Genomic DNA, 24817 nt, shown 5'->3' with positions numbered 1-24817 from the left:
TTGTCTTCAATTACCTTAGCAGGATTAAAAAGGATTATTTTTTCCTTTGCATGGATAAAATGCTACTGGATAGATTTCCCCCCAATAATCAACAGCCACCTTTTAAGTCCCACATTAGCCTGCGATGTTCTCTTTCCACTAACCTGGAGTCATGCTTGCTTTTCACCAGCAGGAAGGGAAAGGTCTCGTTCCTAGGTGACATCCAGATTTTGGTACTTCCTGTACCTGGGTCCTTCTGACCTGTGACAAACGCACTGTGTCTTCCTGCTACGTTCCCAGACAACTTCTCCACACAAACCCTCACTTCTGCAAACAGGGGCATAAAGTCAATGCACCTCTGTTCTTCACATTAAGCCAAAGTGGGACTGTAAGATTCCCAAATGGCACCTGCTTCATTTAGGTCTCTTCTACTCCAAATACCATTTCCAGAGACGTCCATGTCCACGCACAATGCTGCTGCTGCTGCAGTCTAGCCAAGAAACTACTAGCACTTTGCAGCCTTCAATTTAAGAGCATCGGTGTGTAACACATACATTAAATTCTGTTAGGCCAACAAAACTTATGATTTAGCTAACAGAACAATACCAATAATTTATATGGTTGTTTGTTGTTGTGTTTTGGTTTTTTTTTTATCAGCAATTAATCTGCTAGACTTCACGCTTTGATTATGATACTTGTGGGTTTCACTTTTCCAAAAAAACCCATTATAGATATGCAGGCAAGTGCCAAGTTACACCATTACCTATAATTTCATTCTCCTTGCTGCCAAACTGAGCCTGGGTCTTTTACTATGCATACAAATGCTAATTACAGTTCAACATTAATGCTAATCCTGACATCTGCTAATTAAAAGATCACATCTTCTGCAGAGTCAGCAGTGCTATTCAAATGAAAGCATTAATCAGTTTAAAATTAAAAAAAAAAATCAATCAACAAAGCAGGAATTTTAGTCCTTGGTTCAATTAATATCAAAGTGCAAACTGGGAGTACTCAAGAGCAAGTGTCAGTACATTCTTTGGGAATATCTAATGTTCGGTGAAAAGGAAAACTTTCAGCACTGTGTGATTTCTCTGCTCTCAGTAGCTGTCCACTTTCTCTCTTACACCTTCTTTAATCCTCCTTTCTCTGCAATCAGAGCACCTGAGAAACCCAAGACCAGCCCATATGAACATCCCACAGTCAAACCAAGGCAAGCACAAATATCTACATGCATACATTCAAGTACCTAAGTAGTGCCACTTAAGCTCCATGGGACCACCCTCCTCTACAGCTCCTTGGACCTCCAGGATCAGGGCTGTCATGGACAACTACAACCCGTTAACACATTCATGAACAATGTTTTGGACAAGACAGTGCAGATTTGCTTCCCATTTCAGCACACACAGTAGGCAGGGAGAAAGGATGAAAAGCAGGATGCATTCACCCCATGAAACACACATTGTGATCATAAAACCCCACCAAAGTCTACACATGCCTGGACCTAACACACAGGGCTCCTCAATTCACTCATTCCTAGCTCAAACTTTGCTGCCTTACATCTTGTCCCCAGTCCTTGTTTATTCTTTAAGGGATGTCCATCCATTCCTCCTGCAAGAGCCCTCCTGCACGGCAGCTTCACTGTCTCCGTGAACTGAGCTGCCACTTTCCAGACCCTGCTTGCTTCGTTGACTAATTTCTTCAGTGCTCAGAAATCCTGGTACAGGTGCTCCACAGACAAAGTTGCTCTGCTCAGAGTTAGGATTATCAGAACCAGTCAAACTACTCCAATTTCCAAGGAAATCAGAAGAAAATGGAGGTTTTCAAGAGATGGAGAGAAGGTGCAACCCAATGACATCCAACAACAGCAGTCTCCTACAGAGCAATCTTTTAAAAACTATGTTTACGAAGGCCAGAAGGATGCCTATTGGTACAGAGGAATGGGAAGTCACCTCAAAAGAAACAAAAAATTACCTTGTCTTAGTGGGGCAGTATTCCTGCAACCCTCCAAAATAAAGAAACAATTCCAGTAAAGGAAAAAGCCACGAGCAGCTTCCAAAACAGCACTGGGCAAGCAACAAAATAAGATTTTTCACTCATTTAGCACGCTACTACTCAAAATTTATTTAAAATAGGCAACATTTATTTTGCTGGAGCTCAGTAGGAAAAAAAAAAAAAAAAAGAGCTCTTTGAATTTTTTATACCAGTTAATATTTTTATTTATAAGGAAACCACAAATCAAGTTTACCACTTTTTTAACAATGTTAATATGAAAATGCTCTTTTGATGTAAGATGCCAAGGTCTCCTCCCTTCTTTCACCTTCTCAGCTACATGCCCTGAAATTGTCATCTTATCTGCACTTTAAAATTTCCACTCTGGTGAAGTCTTACACTGTAATATATCCTTAGCTAATAATACACTGCAGCCAGTTATAAATTAATCACGTTGATAAAAGGTCTAACAAAGTTACCAGTATCATTCTGTAATGCACAAGCAATATTACTAAGTCTTATTTGAATAGAATAGGCAACTCAATCAAGAAAAAATGTGACAGAGACTTCCAAATGCAAAAGAATCTTAAATCATTAATGAAACTAAAAATTTAATGTATGCAAATTAAATTATATATGCATATTTCAATGGGCTAAAAGTTTATGTGCATACTTTACTTGGGAATCTGCCTTGTGATATGATTAGTAAGAAATGGTGACAATTCAGATTTTTTACTACTTGGGACTGTAAAATGTTCATGTAATTTATGTTCACCTAAAAAGGTACAAAACCCCATCAATTAAAGCCAGGCTGCAGATGGTATAAATAGACTGCAGCCCCACTGAAGGTGCTATAAGCACTGTCTCAATACATCATTTTAGGTTCAGGTCTCGCTAGTTCCCACTTGTAAAAAGCAAACAAAACCTGAGGTTATGAAAAACCGGGCACCAGCCTGCACAGAATACAAAGAAAATAATTTGAGACCTCTCCTCCTCTGGTAATCAAATTCAGCAGCAGGCTCAAAAGTTACCAGGGCATGGCATAGAGGACACTGACCTGTACAACCATTAAATAAGCTTTCTCTCCTGGCAAATCGCTTTTTAAAGGCAGGAAGGGAATATGTGATAAAATATTAATCTTATTGATTGTGCTCTAAGGAAAAAAAGGTTAGAATCTGATTCTAGAGGATGTGACAGCTTGCGGCTACTAAACATCTCTTCAAAATTACTATGTTGGATTTCTCCCCTTTTTAGTAAAACAGGCCAAAAAAACATTCCCCTAATTAAATGTCAAATTTTTTTGACTTCTGAAATCAACCCAGTATTTCCTGCTATAAGCCATTTACTAGGAAGACATAAAAATCCAGGCAGGCAATGGGCCCTTCAGTTAAAATTTTTACCCCCAAGCACAGAAAATTATATTGATAAAAATACACACATTTATGTTACCACAGTGAAAAGCATCCATGGAAGCCCAAGGCAGCAAACAAGAAGCAAGATGTCATTTTCCAGTTTGAGGTAAATTTACTAATTTAATACTAACTCCTTTTTTTTTTTTTAATCTTGCTTTTTCTTTTTTCCTTTTTTTTTTTTTTCTCCCAACAGATTAACAAAACTCCCAAAGAAGAAATCACAGCAGAGGAGAAGTTCTGAGGCAGATGTTCCCAATGTGTGGCACCACACCCACCTAACACAGAAATGGTACCCATGGAGCCAAAACTCAGCAACTTCATCAGGTGCACCAGCAACTTCTGCCAAGGTGATGGACCCTCTTCATCTGGTTTGGTCAAAATCTGGTGTGAGGCTCAAACCCAGCAAAGCCAATGCTCAGCTACAAGGGAAGATTTAAGCCCTATTAATGCATCTGTGTAAGTGCTTTGCTGAATTAAGTCTCTGCCCGTTTACACCTCTTCCTGTTATCATTTCTCCCTGGGCTATCACTAAATCACATAGCATCTAATGACCTAATTAAAACATTTCTTAACACTCACAGCATTTTTGATGCCAGCTTTCAACACAACTAATGGCAAATGAAGGTTAATAACTGGTAATTATCATACCCCTTTTAAGATTTTGTTTTTAAACAAAGGAGTGAAAATATAAAAATAAATTACTGCAAGAAAAGAGCAAGCAAATATGCCATTCCTGAACACTGTTAAACACTATTCACAATAACAGTAGTTGTAGCTATAAAAGGCAAATATTAAAAATATTCAAGGCATTCAAGCAGGATGAATCTTAGACACTGAACATTCTCAGAATTTCAGCTTTTAAAAAGCCACCTGTAGAAAAAGCTATCTAAATAGCTTACCAATATAGAAATCAAAACTGCTATCTTGCCAAGATGCAACTATTGAAGTGCATCTACTGAAGTTACTGCTTCCTGTAACTTTTCATTGTTCTGTAAACAAGCTGCTTCTTTGCTACACCATCTTTCATATACATTATTCCAACCAATCCCCATGGCCCATTTTTCCTAACAGAGCTTCAAATTTACATGCTTTAAAAAACAAACAAACAAAATACAATCTTTAAAGACACAATAATAAAAACCTCCCATCTAACATGACACTACAGGAGCTTGAGCAGCTTCATGAACAGTTTATATTAACAGCTGCTGTAAAACCAGTGGGAACACAAGCCCATATTAAAATAATACTTGAGGTTTTCACAACAAGAGACGAGAAGATTTGCAGAAATACAGAACAGTATTCAAAAAAAAGCCAGTGCTTGGACTTGTCTATTCAAGTGTGTCCTTCAGTAGGAAAGGCTGCTCATAATGCAACACCTCAATGCCATTCAGGCTCAATCAATTCTTAGAGAGGCAGATGCTAAGTTGCACTGAGCAGAGCCTCTAGTGTATAACAAACTCTAACCAGAAACACAGCTTTCTCCAGTAAAAAGATTTGTTCAGAGTTCAGATTCAATATTAGGAAAATCACTAACAATAAGATTCAACTAAAATTTACGTAAGTATTATGTTTAAATCCATTGAACCCTGGCTCTGTCAGCAAGTGTTGGGAGAGTAACAGAGATTTTGAAATCAGACTTAAGAACTTTACAGATCTATACCCTTCAAACAGCTCCAAGGTTTTTTTTTTAAATGATAATTAAATTTATTCAAGATGAATGCACGTGTCTTTGTGACCTCAAGAAAATTTTGAGGTTTGTGCACTTCGCTTGGCCACTGGAGTTAGGGTACAATGCTGACAAAGATCTGATGCACTGATAAATCCCCAGCAACTGCAGCAAAATAACAGGACTATGCTGTAAACAGATACAAACACTTCATAAAAAACTCATCAAACACACACATAGGTTCAGAAGACTATGGAAGGCATGAATGTACTTCATAATCAGTGACTTGAGGCAAAAGGACCAAGATCATGGGCTACAAAGTAACCTTGAACAGAACATTCCCTATCCCCTGAATCAGAATTGTTCATTTCCAGCTGAAGTGGCTAAAACTTTAAGCAACACTATCCTTTCTCTTTTTTTCTTTTTTTTTTGAGGTAATGAGTCATACAAAATCATTCATTGAATCTAACTCCATATTGCTTTCCTCCTATTTTTTAATTAGATCTGACAATTATTACCATAAAGCGCAAATTATTTTTAAGCTACGCTGAAGTAAACACTCAGCAACATCTGCTTTGTTTTCACTGTTCATTAAAACTTATTCAGAAGACCACAAGTTTTAAATGCTCCATCACTAGTTGTCATTCTGTACTTAAATAGCTCGATCAGCTCTCCTCTATTTAGAAAAAGCAACATACACCATTTTCCGTCAAGACTGAAGAATGAAGAAATCTTCCCTTAGTCCTCTAAAGAGGGCAAAATCATCCAATGGCACCACAGAAATTTACCAGCTGCTAAAAAACAAAAATACAAAAATTTGTATTTTTTAGATCAGCCACCAGTGTGAGACTGCTACAGTACACTCCTAAAATCCCCATCCCTATCCAGTTCAAAAGTCAGGGCTGCTTAAGGATTCAGTCACCTGCTTAAAAAATTAAAACCAACAGTGTGGAGAAGAAACCAGCACCAAGTAATTAGGAACAGGGTGAGTGAATTTAGCGCTACGAATCTGCAATATTGATGGATTCAGCCATGCACCATGCATATATAGCTCTGCTTTGGAGATGCAAAATGCAGTTTTGCTCTCACACCTCTCATTCTCCAAAGTTCTGCACAAATTTTAAAATGAATTTGCATGATGCTGAGGTTTTATTCTGTTAGTTTTCACTGGAGTATTTTAGAAACAGCAGGAAGAAAGACAACACAACACACCTTGCTAGGGCAAGTTACCATACATATACAAACACACACATATCTAGATAATCACAGTCACCAAAGCTGGAAAAGACCTTTAAGTCCACCCATCTACCCAGCACCGCCACTGTAACCCCTAAACCACTAGATCATCACCCAGCACCAGATCCAGACACCTCCTGAACACCTGACAGTGGATCCCATCAGGGCCCACAGACTTGTGAGTACCTAATCGGCACAGCAGGCCACTAATCATTTCTCATGAATTATGGGGACTTCACTCTTCTCCCCATCACCAACTTCCAGCTCTGAGAGCTGGGTATCCTGAGGACAGCTGGCCCTGATATTCAAGATTAGGGCAAAGAAGGCATTAAATACACATGCATGTGCATGTATGTACACATTCCTACTCACAAATACACATATATGTGTAATACACATGTATGCAATGCTCAGTGCTCCCTAGGGCAGGAGACTTAACCAACACACTGGGGACTGACCTTCAGATCACCTAAGACTGGAAATAGGAAGGTTGAGAGAGACTCCAACCCCACAGAGCAAATATCCTACACATTTTGAGCAGCTCTGCACTGTCCCACAGCTTGTGCTACTCCTATGAAGCCACAAAAAATTAGCTGTGAACCAGCCAGGAAGCTGATCCCAGGTGAAAACAGCTTAGCAAGATTACAAATTCAACAGAGATTTTAAAATTAGAGCTTCATTTCCCAGCTTGGTTGCCCATACAGCCACAGAAACAGATGGGAAATGAAGAGGGTTGATTTGGGGGTGGAGGGGAAGCAGTCAAAACTTGCACTGGAACATCTGTCTAAACTGCAGTTCTCAGGGAATCAAGAAAGGATAGAAAAAAAAATATATTTTTTTTTTCTTCAGTCCTGAAGAGACTAGCAGGATCTATGAATACCTTATTCATTGGACAGAGTTTTGTTAGATAAATCATTAATTTGCCTGGAACCAGGAGCTTAGGACTGCATTCTGGGAAGCTCCTCTCCCACCAACTGGCTCAGCATCCCAGGGCACCTGGGCCTTCCCACATGAGTCAAGGCAGACACATCTCCCAGCATCTGTCTTTTCACCACCTTCACAGACTTTTATGTTTGCAGTCCTTGAAAGAAAAAGAAGAGTAAAGGCATAATTGCTCAGGTCTGCAGGTCCCTGTTCTTGAGGAGAAATAGTCATGGAGGTACCAAAGCCCAGGCTGGGAGTGCCACTCGTAACATACAGGACTGCACAGGAACCAAAAGGAGGAATCATTCATATGCCACCAGGCTTGCATTTACTTTTGTGATATTTAAGGTACATGTCTTACACCAACTGAAGTGAGAGCTCCTCCTGGGCACAAGCTCTGTGAAGATCAGGGACCATTTCAATTCCTCTCCATGCACTTCCTGATGGATCAGCTTTGCTGTGCCAGGTACCAGCTTATCACGCAGGTTCACATTTGAATTGGAAATGCACTGCAAGCCAAGGAGAGTAATTTCCTGGGGTGGGATTCACCTCCTCCATCTTAAGGTATCTGCAATGTAAATGTCTCTATCTGAGTTTGGCACCTTAGGCTCCCTTTACAGTCAGCGAAGAGAAATAATCTTTTTAGGATGCAATTCATCTGACATATTTTAAAGGTCTACATGAGAAGGAAAGGAATCATGTCTCCAAAGTAACTGCCTCTTTCCATTAGACAGAGGGTCAGTTTAAATGATTAGCTTGCATACAGAGATCTCAGTTGGACCAGATAAACAAAACCTACCTCATCTTTCTGTTTTTAAAAAACAAAACTAAACCAAGAAAATAAATTCACAAAAAACAATGAAAAATCCCAAACAAAAACAAACCCATGCAAAAGCCACCCCCAAAAAAATCCCCAAAATCTAAACAAAAGACCACAAAAGCCAGACACACTAATCCCATGGCAAAAGTGGGATGCAGAATAAATCAAAATTATAAAAATACCAATTAGCTATTCAAACAAGCGGGAACAATGCCTGCTCACTGTCCACCACACTTCAGCACTGCACTAAAAGCTCTCTAATGAGCCAGTTAACCACACCAGACTTATTCACTGCCTACAGCAGTGACCAGCTGACCAACCACCAAACCTGTACCAGTGGATGCTCCCCAGCTGCAGTTCAGCCCAAATCAATGTCTGGGCAGATACCATGAGAGCAAGGCAGGCTGCTCACTGGGATGTTTTTCTAGATACTTGACCAGCTCAAATAATTTTATTCAATAAGAGAAAAAGGCAAAGTTGCAAGAGTGCCATACTTATCAAAAAGCAGCCAGCAAGAAATTTAGGGCCAAGGTTAGTTGTAAGGAAAAGCTAAGCACTGTATTTATAATACAAATATACACAGGCAGGATCCAAGCACCAACTACTATTTCTGCATAAAGTAGTAATTAAAAAATAAAAAAAATTGTATCTTTATTCCTTTTATATCCTAAGTGTAACAGGTATTATTTCTGGAACAGCAGCAACTTCTAAGGTATCTCCAAAATTCACAGGCTTTGGCACATTGTCATTTTGGTGAAGTTGCTGTATATATGCAACTTCCAACTGGAGTGTTCAAATACCATATTTAATCAGTGACACACTTACAGCTGTCCAAAGAGAAAAGACAAGAAACTACAGAGGTCAGCATAGGGACTGAAGGAAGTTCAGCAGATGAATCCCAGGGCACGAGGGGATTACACCCTGTCACACCTGTACCACAGAACTCAATACTTCTGCTGTCTGGTCCTGCAGGCAACAGTCCTACCAATCATAACGTTATAATATGCATACAGTACATAAGAGGTGCATAATAACCTCTAAGTTGTCAGGTATCAGTCAAATAAAGTGACGAGACATTGTACTTTTAAAAGGAACTTTAATTTCCCCCATATTTTAGCAATATTGTGAGTCACCACTAGATTACTTTTCAAATGTGTCTCCCCATTGAATGAAGCAGATATTTACAAGCCTCTTCAAGCTGATTCACCCTTTACTTTTCCAGGCAACCTCTTACATGACTAATGTGCAGGAAAATTCAAGTCCACAACATTCAGCTCTCAATTAGAGGCTATTTTTAATTAGCTACAAACACTATATCCAGGCTGTATGAGCAGCAACTGGCCTGAATCAACATAGAGTTTTTGAAGAAAACAAACAAAGCAAGCCCACACAAGAAAATCTCATCTGGCCTTCATCCAAGCATGCAAACTAAGGGACATTTCCATATCACTCTGAAGATTTCAGTGTATTGGCCAAAGCCAAATTACTATGGGAAAGACAGCTTATTTTCAGTTTAAAAACTGAAACTGTTTCTTTACCGTACCCTTACCTGACAAGAACAGTACAGAAACAAGAACAAAATCATAGCAATAGGAAAAACCAGGAAATACGTTTTTTTATTGGTCTGATATCCTAAAATGTAAAAATGAACTCTAATCAGCAAGGTGGTGGGAGAAATTAAAAAGGAAGGAGTAAAAAGAAAGGCCCCATCCATCCCTTCAGAATCTCTTCACTGCACCCAGAAAACAGAGGCAACCACAACGCTGTCTGCTCATCCTCCTCCATCAGCACAAAAATGCCGATACCATTTTTGCCACGATGTGACACCAGCACCTAGAGCTGAACACCAAAGGACAAACATCGCACGGCTACATCAAGATTTCACAACATGATTTATTTGTGGCTCCCAGCAGGTCTTCCCAGATGATGAAGTGTCTTGCCAGCAGCTGAAATCTCGATACCAAGACCACAGACTTGCATTAAACAAAGCATTGTGCCTGCTATTATTTTATCTATCCTGTTCATGAACAGTGTCCTCTTGATTAATTTAAATAATTGCTCCGTGTTATAATAGCACCACTAGATACACATTGATCATCTTTACATACTCTGGATGCCTGACATAATGAGTATGGAAATGAAAGTGGAGAAACTAAAGAAAATGGAGTCAGCATCCAGCTAGGAAAATGCTGGAACAGCCAGGAATCAGCCCCTGCCTAGCTGGAAGGGAAGACACTTGTTAGGACACAAAAAGATCCTCCTTTCATCCTCAATCAACAGAAAATTAGCAAGGAGGCTGGAAACTTAACATAATTACACACAGTGACCTTTGAACCTTATTACTGCATACACACAGGTTTAACTGTATGGCTGTCATTAGTCCCTTACTCCAGAACACAAATTAGCCATGTTAGGCAAAATTAGGCAAAAATTCAACAGGAGTAGAAAGCAAGAAATGTCACCAAGTGCAATAATTATCATGCACTACAGCTGGACCCCTTGTGCTGCTTCCAACATGGGCACTATCCCCTTCTCATAGGCTTTGCAATATCTGGCAAAGGGGGTTCCCTTGAGCTCTAAGGAGGAACTTTCCCTTCCTTGTGGCATTTGCCTAGCATTGGTTTTTGCCACTGACAGTGCCAGCACATCTGGGACCTTCAGCCTCAAAGTCCACATAACTGTACGATGTCCTCAGATCCTGCACAGGTGACTTCCAGACAGGGAGAAGGGACTATAAAAGTGACTTCCAGACAGGGAGAAGGGACTATAAAATACCTCCTGCTCCCATGCACCTTTGCCAAGGGCCACCGTATCTCTCTGGATGGAAGCATCACTGGAGCTTTCACAATGTGCACCTACCCAACTAGCACACCCAGCACACGTGGCAAGCAACTTTTACTTTCATTTTAAAAAATAGCTTAGCTTTAGGAACAACAAAATGCTAGTAAAGAATGCCACATCCCTTTTTTAAACAGACACACAAGAAATTTATCAGGGGTGGATTTTTTTGACTCATTTTCAAGTCCCACTGAAAGTTCAAAATTAGGGGAAATGCAGCACTTACATTAAAAACAGAACAAAACTTTTAGGTATTACAACAAGATGTCATTCCCAAGTCAGAAACAAATTATCTGACTCAGCAAGGAAGTCTATCAGGAACAAATACATATGGAGTTACTTGGAGTTACTTGAACCAAAAGTCAGTTCCATGGAAAAGCAGATGTCAAGTAGACTTCAATCCAGTGAATTTTCCACCTTCCTTTTCCTGTCTGACTTCTAGCATAAGGAGAACATAATGGGACCATTACTTTTCCAGCAGGCTCTGCTTTCATACATAAATTTCTTCTCCATAGAGGAACATTTTTGAATGTTTGGGGTTTTTTTTAAGGCTGGATTATAACCTAGCTTCCATGTAGGGACCCAGATGAAACAAGGCCTGTCTGAGCACCTGACTGAATTCCAACCAGAGCCAAGAACACCTGTCATCCTTTGTGCAACCAGTAAAATGGTTATAAACCCAGCTCTCCTTGCCCTTACCTTTCCTCTTTGTCCACCACCATCTCAGGATGATGATTTTATGGCAGGCAATTTCACCACCCTCAGCACCAAGCCAGCCCTGGGATGCTCAAAAAGGATCATGTTTGCTGCCCTTTGACCCATGGCTCTGGGCTTGCAGTCTCTGCTAAAAAGACAACTCATATCCAGCTGCAGATGTATGAAAGAGCCCCTTAACATATGATGGTCAGCTACATCCTTATGTGCCATATTCCTCCTCAGTGTACCATATAGACAAATCACCTGGCAAGGAGAAATTTTCCCTGAAGCTCAGGAAAACATCATGGCAAAATATGTGGGGCTGAGGCACGCATGAATTTCTGTATTTCACACACAGCCTCACAAATCTGCATTTGGCATCTAGTGGGATTAGCACAATTATAAATTATTAGAAAGTCCTGAGAGCTGTCAGGACAGGAAAAACAATGCCCTTAACTAAAGACCAGGGAAGGTGAGCAGCTGGAGTATCAAACACTGGATGCCTCCTGTAAGCTGGCACCTCAAGATATCATTAAGGCATGGAGCTCACATCTTCTCTCAACTCCTGTAAGAAAAGGTTTTGGGTTTACCTCTAGAAGGAGGAATCACTTAAACACCATCTAATCTGATATAAAGACAGCTGCTGTACAATGCAGGGAAGCAGGGGGGCAGATGGGGATTGATCAAAACACAGTTTTGCAGCAGAGGAACTCTGGGGCTCCTTTCCTTTAAAACTGGAATTCCCCCTTCTTTTGCAGGGAAAGACTAAGTCACTCAGAAAACTCACACATCTAGCCTTCAAAGACCACCACAGCCCACTACTGAAAAAGAAAGTTTAAAATAATATACTTCCAGGTACTCATGTTCTCAGCCTCATATTGCGTAAAGCAAGTCCTGTAGTTTTGTGTCAGCACTTGAAAAACCTGTGCAGTTCACATATTCAATGAAGTTTTGTCCCTGTGACTTGTACAGAAAACTATAATGTTGGAAAAACAGATACATACCACTGTCTGTCCAATAATGTTTCAAAACTGAAAGCTCCTGTGGAATGTTTTTTCCCTGCTGAAGGGCTCCACAGTAGCTGTGCCAAATAAAACAGCATTGTTTTGGTTTAACCTGTCATGGTTTTGGTTAAACTGTCATGGTTTAACCCCAGCTGGCAACCAAGCCCCACACAGATGCTTGCTCACTCCCCACAACAGAACAGGGGAGAGAATCACACTAAAAATGAGAACACTCATGGGTTGAGGTCAGGGCAGTTTAATAGGTAAAGCAAAAGCTGTGCAGGGAAGCAAAGCAAAACAAGGAATTTATTCACCACTTCCCATGGGCAGACAGGTGTTCAGCCATATCCCAGGTAAGCAGGGCTCCATCACACACAGTGGTTACTTGGGAAGACAAAAAACCACCACTCCAAATATGTCTTCCACTTCCTTCACCTCCCCCCCAGCTCTAAATGCTGAGCATGATGCCATCTGGGATGAAATATCCCTTGGGTCAGCTGGGATCAGCTGTCCTGGCTGTGCTCCCCTCCCAGCTCCTTGTGCACCCACAGCCTCCTCGCTGGTGGGATGGGGTGAGAGGGAGAAGAGGCCTTGATGCTGTGCAAGAGCTGCTCAGCAGTGACCAAAATTCCCCTGAATTACTGACATGGTTTCCAGCACAAATCCCAAACACAGCCCCTTAACAACTACTGTGAAAAAATTAACTCGGCCAAAACCAGCGCACTGATGATAAAAGCAAGTAAGACAAGAATATTTACTCACATTCCACATTTTCTCCTTGTTGGGCACAATACAAGAGGTTAAACATCCTCTGGTGAAGCCTCTGTTCATCTCACTAATATGGAACTACCATAAAACATAGGACTGCTTAAAGGCATCAGCACTAATAACAGGAGTCAACTGTCATCAATTACATTAGCACTGACCACAGGAGTAAAATCCCTGTTTGGGGACTTGTGCTTGTGGGTTTTGATTGTTTTTCCCTCCACAAAATTTAAGCATCTAAAAGCTCTAGCTAAAGGATAAGATTATTGATACAGAGCTAGATATATATGTGCATCACTTGATATGCCAAACCATATGCCAACAGGGAAGCCCAGAAGCGTGTAAATCTTGATCTGAAAATAATTCTCGGCTGAATCTGCAACATACGATAATTTCCCTACATCCTATTCTCACACCTGTACTCTTGTGTTATGTTCTCCCCCCAATCACATTGCAAAACCCTACACCAAAAAAATAAGAAGCCCAACCCCCAGAACACATTGCACAGCTGTCTCACTGTCACATCTATTATTCAAGAAAGGTCTCATTGAATAAATGTCTGTTCAGAGGCTCTAAACAAATTTCATTTCTGAACACCACTGTCTGCAGCCCAGCAGGCCATTTCACCAAGATAAGATCACACATTTAATCAAACGCTTCAAAAAAGAAATACACACCGAGTTTGCTTAATAACGTCAAATAATAAAAGTGCAGCACTGGCAGCATACTAATTTTTAGTGCTCTTTCTTCTTTGAGGGTTGTCTCAATAGTCAAGGTCAACCGTACATGGGATTTCTTCTAATTAGGGCTTCTGGTAATGGCTAGACCTGCTTACTCTCACCACTTAGCCACAGTTTTCCCTAAAATGAAGACATCTCTCTTTCATTTTAAATTAAATCACTGCAGCATCCCACCCAAGTGCAATAGACAAAACTGCATAACTCTGCTAATTCAATAAAGGACATAAATGAAAGAAACAAAAACCACATCTTTGTGGTCAACAAGCAGTCATCTACACAAACGTCTATGGTATAAAAGGAAAAGTGATTTACAGAAAAAAAAACAAAAAACAAAACATGATTATCTGCTTGATATTTAACTATAGCTCCTACTGCTGCACAGCACAGACGTATTTTGAGACAGAAATTGGGAGTGGACTTGGCACCCCTAGACCAAAATACACTTTTCCTTTACGACTATTTATTGTAGTAGTAAGAGGAACCAGCTCAAAAATCCAGCATTATGTTATTACTACTGCAAAATACATCTCTGTTACTACAGATCAGACTTAAATGGTATTCTTCACTAACTTGTCTATTACTCTGTTTATTAATAATTACTTATTTATGCATTTAAGTAATCAACTTTACCACAATGACGACTGCTGAAATAGGCTTTGCCCCCAAATTGCATGAGCTGGGGATAACTGTGGACTCTTGCTGTGCTCAAGCCTGCAAGCTTGAAAAGGGTCAAACAAAAGCTGGCATCCTCACCCTTGCAGCCTGGCTCATAGGTTATGCTGGGCTGCCCTTTGCTTGCTTGGGATGAGGGAGCAACCAAGCATAAAGGCATTGGAGAAGACAACCTCCCATCTGCTGCTGCCAAATCTTAAGACAAACAGTGAGGCAGCTCTGAGATATATTCCACACCATACCCCATTTTCCCTGTCAAAAACATCCCTGCAGACACTGTGGAGGTCCAGATTCTCCCCTTGAATAGGAAAACTGCAGCTTAGTTTATGCTGGCATAAACAACTGCTCGAGTCTATTGGCAAACATCTTCCTAAATGTTTCAAACGTGTTGAATTTCACCCAAGGTCTCAGCGTCAGTGCAAACTCAGGGCTGCTCAGTTGGGAATATTGACACATGCTCAGTGATGTGTGCCTGTATTTCTCACCAAAACAAGGATACGTACATAGGTATCATTCTCTTGTTGCAGTGGATATTGTCTACCTCAACTTCAGCAAGGATTTAGACACCATCTCTCTCATCATCTTCATAGACAAGCTCAGCAAATGTGGAAAGGAGGAGGGGACAGTGAGGTGGGATTGAGAACTGGCTGCAGTGCAGGTCTCAGAGGGTCACAATCACTGCACAGGGTTCATTTGGAGGCCTGTCACTGGGCTGTCCCCCACGGTTCAATAGCAGGCCAGGTTAATCAGTGACAAAGGCACAGAGTCCTCCTCAGCAAGTTCACTGATGACACAAGGCTGGGAGGAGCAGCCAGTTCCCCAGAGAGATGCACAGCCCTTCAGCAAAAATCATCTGAAATTCAGCAAAGGCAAATGCTGGGTCCTGCACCTGCGGAAGAACAACCCCAGGCACCAGCACGGATGGGGGACTGAACTGCTGCAGAGCAACTCTGTGGAGAAGGACCTGGAGATCCTGGTGGACAACAAGCCATCCATGAGCCTGCTGTGTCCAAGGAAGGCTGCTGGTGTCGTAGGGTGCCCTAGGAAGAGCACTGACAGGTCAAGAGAGGTGATCCTGCCCCTCTACTCAGCCTCTGTAAGGCCTCACCTAGAATGCTGTGTCCAGTTCTGAGCTCCTCAGGACTAGAGGCATGGAGCTCCTGGATTGAGTCCAGTGGAGACCAAGAAAGATGATGAGGGGCCTAGAGCATTAAGGGACTGGAGCAATCATGGAAGAAATTCTTTACTGAATGGTGGTGAGGCACAGGTTGCCCAGAGAGCCTGTGGATGCCCAGGCAAGGAGTGTTCAAAGCCAGACTGGATGAGGCATTGACCAACTGGGTGCAGTTGGGAGCCATCCCTGCCCATGGCAGGGGTTTGGAACAATCTTCAAGGGCCCTTCAAACCCAAACCATTCCATGATTCCATGATTCTGTTTCTCCTACTGAGATAGAAGTAACAGGCTAAGAGTGCTGGGCTTGTTCAGTCTTAAAGAGATGACTGAGAAGGGATCTCATCAATGTCTGTGGGTATCTGAAGGGAGGTGTCAAGAGGATGGAGCCAGGCTGTTCTCAGCAGTGACAAGCAAAAGGACAAGGGGCAATGGGCAGAAACTGAGGCACAGGAAGTTCCACCTGAACATGAGGAAGAACTTTTTTTACTGTGTAGGTGACCGAGCACTGGAACAGACTGCCCAAACAGGATTGTGAGTCTCCCTGACTGGAGCACTTCAAGGACAGTCTGGATGCACACCTGTGCAACGTGCTCTATCTAGGATGATCCCATATCAGTAGGAAAGTTGGATCAGATGACCCAGTGTGGTCACTTCCAAACTCATCCATCCTGTGATTCCGTGATTTCAGCCTCCCTTTCGAATATCAGTGATGCTGTACAGAACAAGGCTCCCCACTCCTGCAACTGAAAGGCCTTGCAGCACAGACTTTAGAAAGACTCATTGCAAATTGGTGACCTACTTAAGGAGATCTATAAAGTGCATTGCAATTGTAATTGTGGATCCCTTGTCAGAAGGTCACAAGTTATCCTTCTATGCAGTGTAATTGCTATATTTCAAATACCTATCGGAAAGAATTTTACTCAAGGAGGTATATATCATTTTGGAGCTATACCAAGTAAAGCAGTGATTGTAACATTACTGTCCTCTAAAAAAAAAACCAACAAAAAAACCCCAAAAAAACACAGACATTCCACACACCTGCATCCATTAAAGATAATCCAAAATGACATTTTCTTGAAGAAGTCTGTGCTGTGGGAATTGCAAGTGCAGTAGTCACATCATAATTTCCCTCGGAAGGAAGTGGGATATATACATAAAATTTTCAAACTATTACAGCCTGTGATTGCAATATCCAAAATCCAAAGGAATGACATTTTAGATTATACACACAGTTTCAACAAGCCTTAGCTGAGACACAAAGTTGAGTATAGAAATCTGAGTTGTGAAAACAAGAACGGCTATTCTCTGGATACTTCAGCTAAGCCATCTCCAACAGGATTACAGGCCAGTACTGTGTACCTCCAGACAGATGTCACATAAAAAAATCATTCAAATGTTTAAATGTAAAATTACAAATGTAATTCATCATTTTTTTGCAAATGCAGGGAAAAAAAGGAGTGAGACAAAAAAAAAACCCAAACAAACCCAAACCAAAAATGCAAAAGAACGCAGCAACAGAAGTGGTAAGTAAGGATTCACATTACACAGCACATATGGGTAGAAAAACCACAACATACATCTTGCTGAAACAAAAACACCCAAACAACGAAAACCTGTGCCCTTTGAAGTGAGTGGTGGGAATCTGCACCATTTCGAAATCACAATGTTTCAGTCAGTAACACATTCATGCAAAGGCAAAGCAAAAGAAAGGGAGTTAACATGATCCCTGAAATTCTCAACTGTCTCCATAAGTGAAATGCATTCAAAAAGACAGTTACAAAGGGTGCTATATTTTTTTCTTTCCTCCAGCAGTCTTTGTAACAGAAAAAAATAAAATACAATAAAAATAAATAAAATAAAATAAAATTGGGAGGAGACAGGGAAGGTAAAAAAAAAGATAAAAAAATCCAGAGAGCTATTGAAAATCTCCTTACAGGGTCAGCTGTCACTGGAATGCATTTGAGTATTCAAGGTAGCCACCCATGCAGAACATCAAAAACTGGGCTTGGGTCCCTCCCCTATTCTCATGGGCTTAAGCCAAGGCTTGGTTTGGGACACTGAAGAGCAAGGCAGGGCAGTGCCTCTGCAGGGCTTGTAAACAGGGACCCACCGATCAAACACAACAGGGACCTGCTTCTGCTCAGGGCTTCCCTTGTCTCCTGGTGCCCTCCAACACAACACACAGGCTTTACCACTAAATAAAACAGTTAATAGCTCAGCAGCTCCCAGTGCTGGGCTCTTCTGAGCTGAACTCCCCATCTAACCTAGGCCTGCCCAAAGTCAGGCAGCATATTTGTAACTAACTTACTCCTTGCTTGAAGGAAAATGTTGACATCCCCAAGTACGCTGCAAACAGCACTTCTGCAACACCGTGAAGCTTCTCTTTCTCACTGTGAGGGCAATGAAAAAAAAAATCTCATTAAGGCAGGCTTGGGATCAGCAACTTCAGAATGGAAAAAGCCTGCTACAACAAATAAGCAAGGACCAGCACTGACTCTGATAAAACATGTGGTTGCTCAACACATCTGAAAATGTGGCTGTTCTATTTTGGTGCTGGACTATTAACCAAGCAACTCAGGTAAAATTTTAAAACTGCAGGTCCATGCACAAGTTATTGTCCATTACTGCACCTACCAAAAAACAACCAGAAAATAAACAGAGTCTTTCCTGCCAAACAACCAAACAACTCTATGCATCAGCACCATCACTTCAGAAACAAAACCTGTATATGCACACACACAGAATACACATGTGGGTACGGTATGTTTTGGGTATAGGTGCAATTCTAAACATAAAGCCAAAATTCTTTTTCACTTCCCCAAGTTTTGACAAAAAAAAAAAAAATCAGAACTCTGTCTGTTCTCCAAATCATTGTATTTATATGTCTATATATGTGCCTGCACATAATAAACAGATGCTCTAAGACTGCATTAGTCAGAATGTTCCTATTCCCTGAACTTTTAAACAGTGTTCATTGATGGAGTGCCCTCAACTCTCTAAGTAGATTCTTGGTTCCTTGGAACGGGAAAGGAAAGTAAAAACTCATATCTACTGTACACAGTGACTTTTACAAACTAATTACTTGCCACTGGTGTAACACCACCAAGAGTCTTATCCAAAGGGGCCAGATTTAGACTAGACCTCCTTTCAGAACAGTGCTGTGCAACACTGGCACCTTTGAGCACAACTTTGCAGTAGGGCAATTCATGGCTAAATTTTAAGCACCACTTCCACAAAAGCACCAAGAGTCCTATTTCACTTCATTTTGACTTTGCATTGCTGTAAGTAAACACTCATGTTAGTCCTTTGTATTTATGACATTTTGCTCTAAGTTTTAGAAACACATAGCTCCATTCCAAAGTTCAAAATCAATGACCTTACCTGATATAAATCAATGCAACTGCAATCAAATCAGTAGAGCTCTTACAATTAATAGTAGCAAAGCTATAATCCAAACTACTCAAAACACTGTGCATAATATTTCAAAGCTGTTCCCTGACAGGTACCCACCGTAATGAATCGGAGTTGTGCCACAGGCCTCTGAAGCATTAGGTTTGTAGCCACTGAAATAATTCCTGTGTAATTACTCACATGTTGACTAACGTGCTTTAAAAAAATAATTTTCAAAAATCCTGGCAGAGTGAGCACCAATGAAACCTGTAAAGGTTTATTACTCTAAGGCATTTAAACAAAATCTACAACTTCATATTGCCTAACTGGGACAGCTGCCAAGCTCCTCTTTGCTTTCTTCAGAATGGTGTCTATTTCATGACCCTTGAAACTGAAAGCTGTCAAGCCTCAAATAAAAGTGTCTTGATTTTAATTTTGGACTGTTTTCACAAACACATTTTAGAAGTGTACACAGATTTCTACTCTTCCTCTGTGTTCACTGCTTTGTTCGGCCTGAAATGCCACCTCTGGCAAAGATGTTACAAAACAATTACTAGAAACTTGATGCTAAAGCAGGAAATATCTTTATTGAAAAGATACCACATCCGAGATTCTGGAGCTTCTTTTCAGAAGATACCACATGTGAGATTCTTGAGCATCTTCCCCTCACAGGGAAGCCAACAGAAGTGCCCCACTGACTACAGAGGGAGCTCCCATCACAGATGCAGCAGTACCTCCCTCGGATGGGAGTGGGCCTGAAGAAGTAGAGATGAGAAGTTCAAAAACAGGGAGGAAAAAAAAACCACTCAGCCAGAGGAAAACAGAGATTCCAGGCAGACTGAAAAAACCCCGCACTGACCACCACGTAGTAAGTAAAACTGTGGTCCAGAACACTATTAATATGAAGATCTCATTGCCTGAAAAGGCTACCTTGCTATAGTTATAGATGCTTAGTGCAATGACTGGTAACAACATTTGCCTTACAGGCAAAATCAGAAGGCTGTCTGAAAAGACTGCTGAAGTAAAAGCTGTAGTGTCAAGGTGTCCTTAGAGAAGTTGTCTTAAAAATGAACACTTAGCTTGCAGCCAGGAATTTCAGACTGCACTGTAGAGATTATCTAGTGAGGAACGTAAAGCAAGCATTACACTGCAAACCTGGAGGCCAAAACCAGGCAATGAGATAACGTCCTAGATAGAATCACATCACAGATTTGAGTAGGAGGTGGTTTCCTTGCCATTAAAGTAGGCAAGAATTAAAAGTAGATGCTTAAAAGCAAAGTTCTCCTTCTACTTCATCAGCCTGTTCTGGGAGTTTCCACTGCCAGCAGGCAATAGGATGAGAGCAGGGAGTGCTGGAGCATCTCAACACCTACAGAAACAGGACATATTCACATGCATCCCAGGCAGGGATTAAGGAGCCCGACATTAAGTGCTGGTGGGGATCATGACAAACATTTAGCAAGGCAGGCATGACCCCAGGAGATGAGGCAGTCAGAGGCCAGCATGTCACACTGCTTCACTGGGACAGGTACATTCCTACAAATACACCAGGGCATACTGAGCTCCTGCAAATGACAACTTCTGGCTCTCCATCATGCAACTGAAAGCACTGCCTAAAGACATAGCAGATATTGAAGTGCAGATGTACACTCAGAATCTGGCATCATGGTGCATTTTTCATATTTCCATCCCAGCAGGACAGCACCTATTTATTGAAAGAAGGATCAGCAGGGAAGAAATGGGTATCCATAAACATCTCCCCAGAATGTCGATGCTCACCAGTACATCCTACCCCAGTAAGTACCCCATCACAAGGGGCAGACAAAACCTTCTTTATTTTTCAGGGCTGTCCTGATATTCCAGTATTGTCCTCAGTAGCCCTTCAATATTGTGATATCTACTCCAAAAAAAATTAATTTTTGAGTTGTTCTTACAAACCTCTTGTGCAAGAAATCTCTAGGGAACAAACATTTTTATCAAAATCACTCCAACCGCAGTATTTGGCTGTTTCCACAACCACCAAGTAACATAATTAAAACAGGAAAAAAAAAAAAAGAACTTATTTAAAGCATAGAAATCCTTGTGCCTAACCTCCATGCTTTAGCTTTTCCTTGATCCATTTTTGCTCCCTGAATTCCATCCCTTTCATCAATCTTTAACCCATCCTTTATACTGTGTCACACATTAAATTGCTTCCAAGTCAATCTACACCAGTCCCAACACTATTAGTATTAAAATTATTAATAAATCACCCATTCCTAGGACTTCTCCATTTACAAAGGCTTCCCTCCCCCGTGTGCATGAATAAATGTGTTGATGATGCATCCACTCATGCTCTGAATGTGAAAACCCTGATGGCAGCATCAGGCCCTCCAGCTGAGCGCTGCCAAAAGCTAAAGGTCACGTATATTCCTGTTCAGTCCTGGCTGATAATTCGCTCTACCTGCCTCTAGATATTTATTTATTTATTTATTTATTTTTCTAACAGCCCTGCAATGCTGGGCTGAGATGCCCAGCTCATCAGTCAGCTGCCTGGATGTGCACGCCTGCATTTTCACCTACAAACCTGCTTGCTTCCCTCCCAGCCAGCAAAGAGCACCGGCTTCATGTTTGCACCAGCAGGCACAGGGCAATTTGCTTTCTGTTTCAGGAAGAAAAAAGCTTTTTCTGCAATTAATGCTTGGATAGGCAAGCTGAGCACCTCTGCCACATCATCCCCGACTGGGAGGAAGGACGTGATCCCCATGGCATCTCAACCTGTGGGATGCACAGCCAAGCAAACAAAGGAGGGGGGTGGAGGGATGGACCCAGCAGGGCTCAGGGACAAATTCAAATATCCTAGGCTGAGACATAAACTACTTCGTCTCTGGAGGGCACCAAGAATCTGAAACACCAGCTCCCGCTTTTGTCACAAAAAAACATCACCGTGAGGACTCAGTAGCCTCAACTTAATAAATATCATTAAAATCTCACTGCCCCACAAAGCAGCACTCAATGTTTTCACTATCATCAATCTACACTGTCATTTATCTTGTCGTGGAATTCAATGAGAAACTAAACATATCTTCTCCTAACCACCCCAAGCAGAAAAAGGGAAAAATATATTAATTCAGTAACAGAAATTATATGGAACTCACAAGTCAAGACTAGCTTTATAAAAACCTCAGTCCTTTTGGAAAGAAACACACCAAAGATACACATCCACTTTATTTTTTGCTAGCAGGTAACAAGACAACAGTCACTTTATAGTAAATCAAAGCTAAATAAGGAAAAAGTACCCTTAAAGTACTCTTAAAGAGCAGGAACAGGAGCAGCCTCAACCATAACAAGGGGGATTGACTCCTGTTCTCTCAGAGCAGTTTAATCTTTAGGAAAAAAATACAGCTTTACCATAGAGCCCTAACCTGAACTTTGTCACCCAACATTGGCACGGATCTAAATTGACGACTGCAGACTTTTTGACAGCAGCCCATTTTAACCTGTAACACCTGGTTTACTCCCATGAAAAACTCCATGGAAGAATTTTTCCTAATGAATGCACAGTAGAAGCCTGTTCGTATTGCAAGCCCCTGGAAATGATGATAAATGAGCTCTACAAAGCACATGCTACTACTCAGTACCAAGCAGGCAGCATTGGCTGCGCTCTTAAGAGGAAGCATTCCACAATGAAAATGGAATTCATTTCTTTTCAACTCCATGGAAGATTTCTTTTTGGTCAGCTTCGAAAATTTTGATCCTACGCTCTGGAATACTCAGTGCTATAATACAGAGAGAAATTGCAGCCGGCAGGCTACCTCTCTGCCTTATATCAAGAAACAGATGGCATTTTTGCCCTTTCCCTTGCATCTCAGGCTCCCTCTGAGCAGCTGGCTGCCTGGAACCAGAACTGTAAGAGTGGAAACGGCAGTAACTCCTAAGGAGTGATCTAAACAGGAAAGTAAATACAATAGACATGGCTTGCTTTGGCTAAAACGATAATGAACTCTACAGTTGACAAGCAGAAACAATGCATTGCTGTTGGCCAAAATATGAGTTGTTTTAACTACAGCAGAGAAGAATCTCATGCCTATCAATAAAGGGAGAGAAAAAGAGGCTTCTTTACTACCTCATGCAAAACTACACATCTGCCTGTCCATAGGGGAAAGGGTAAGGAAAAAAACTCAACTAAACGTATTGGAGGTCAGCGTTACTTCCCTGGACAACTGCGGATGCAAGGCTGCTGATCAAACTCAGCCCTTGAAGGCAATCCCCCAAACACCCAGGGCACATCTCTGGGGTAGTGTAGCTACATCTTCATTAGCACTACCGGGCACCAGCTGGAGGTAGGCTCCTTAAACTGGGAAACAGGGTTGCTCTCTGGCTGATGGCAGCGAGGAACCATCATACTTACAACTGTACTTGCAAGTTATGCGGTCAAAAGATGATCACATGCAAGCGGAACACAAATAAATAATTAAGGGAGCAAATAAACAAAGGGTTAAAAAGAAACAGGCATTAAAAATGCAATTTTCGTCGTTCAGCTGTGCACATCGGCCCTTGCTCAAAACAAACGCCGGTCCTATACAGATAAGAGCCAGCAAACGCAGGCTCAGAGGCAGGAGGTGGGGAGCTCTGCACATCCCTACCTACACCGTGCGTTTCGCTCTCCGGCTGCACGGGAAGGCGAAGCTCCTCGCGTCTACCTGTAACGCGGGGCTGCTGGATTCAGACCTCTGCCCTACCCCCTCACATCCACGCACAGGCAGCCCCCAAAACACACCCCCAATTCGGCAACATACCCCCGACTCATACCCCCTGATATCCACGAAAGCAATTGCTTCTCGAGGCACCCTTCAGCGATTAAACAGCAACGCAGATCCACGAAGGAATGGGCACGAAGACGGGGGAAGGGGGGGAGAAGGAGAGATATTGAGGGAACAGAATGAAACTCACGAATTCCTCAGTGTTAACACCAGCAAACCCCCCGGTCCAACGCGGTGCCTTTCATAAAAAAACAAAAACCAAGAGAGAGCAAGAACAAAACCTACCAGGTCCCCTCCATCTCCTGACTGCCTTTGCCACCCTAGCAGCCCATAGCCAAAGCAGGCTGGAGCTTACAAGGTATTTCCAAACAAGATGCACACCCCCTGTGCCTCCACTGCCGCCCAGCATGCGGACCCGGAGGGATGCTCCCCGGTTACCTGGAGGATCCAGCCCCACTGAAGACAAACTACCCTTATTACAGCATCATCCAGCCCAAGCGTGCGCCCAGGGCGGCCAGCACCCTTCAGCCCAACGCGAGCGGGCAAGGGAGCAACTGAGGGGCCGGCAAGGGCTGGTGAGCATCCATCGGCTGCTTACTTACCTTTAGTCACCTCCGGCTCCTGAGATGCGAGTCCCCATCAGATCCTCAACAACCTGCAGCAGGGAGCTGCTGCCACAATCCAGCCATTAAAACCAGGGGTGGGAGTAGGAAACAGACCTGGCCACAGTACCAAAGCCCCCAGCCAGGAAGAAAAGGGGGGCGGACAAG

At 41.9% G+C, this 24817-nt stretch overlaps 1 protein-coding gene across 17 annotated transcripts in view; it reads right to left on the bottom strand.

Moving 5' to 3' along the window:
* Positions 1-24811, bottom strand: part of ADGRL3 (adhesion G protein-coupled receptor L3) — a 489797-nt gene extending 464986 nt beyond the window's left edge. For all 17 annotated transcript variants that reach the window (XM_015625411.2, XM_015625414.2, XM_015625396.1 and 14 more), the window contains exon 1: positions 24650-24811. The gene's annotated coding sequence lies outside the window, so the exon portion shown is untranslated. The remainder of the gene's footprint in view (positions 1-24649) is intronic.
* Positions 24812-24817: the final 6 nt, after the last annotated feature.

Source organism: Parus major, chromosome 4 (assembly GCF_001522545.3).
Source record: "Parus major isolate Abel chromosome 4, Parus_major1.1, whole genome shotgun sequence".
Classification (NCBI taxonomy): Eukaryota; Metazoa; Chordata; class Aves; order Passeriformes; family Paridae; genus Parus; species Parus major.
Note: the sequence above shows the minus strand (reverse complement) of the source record. Positions and strands in the feature narration are given on the sequence as shown.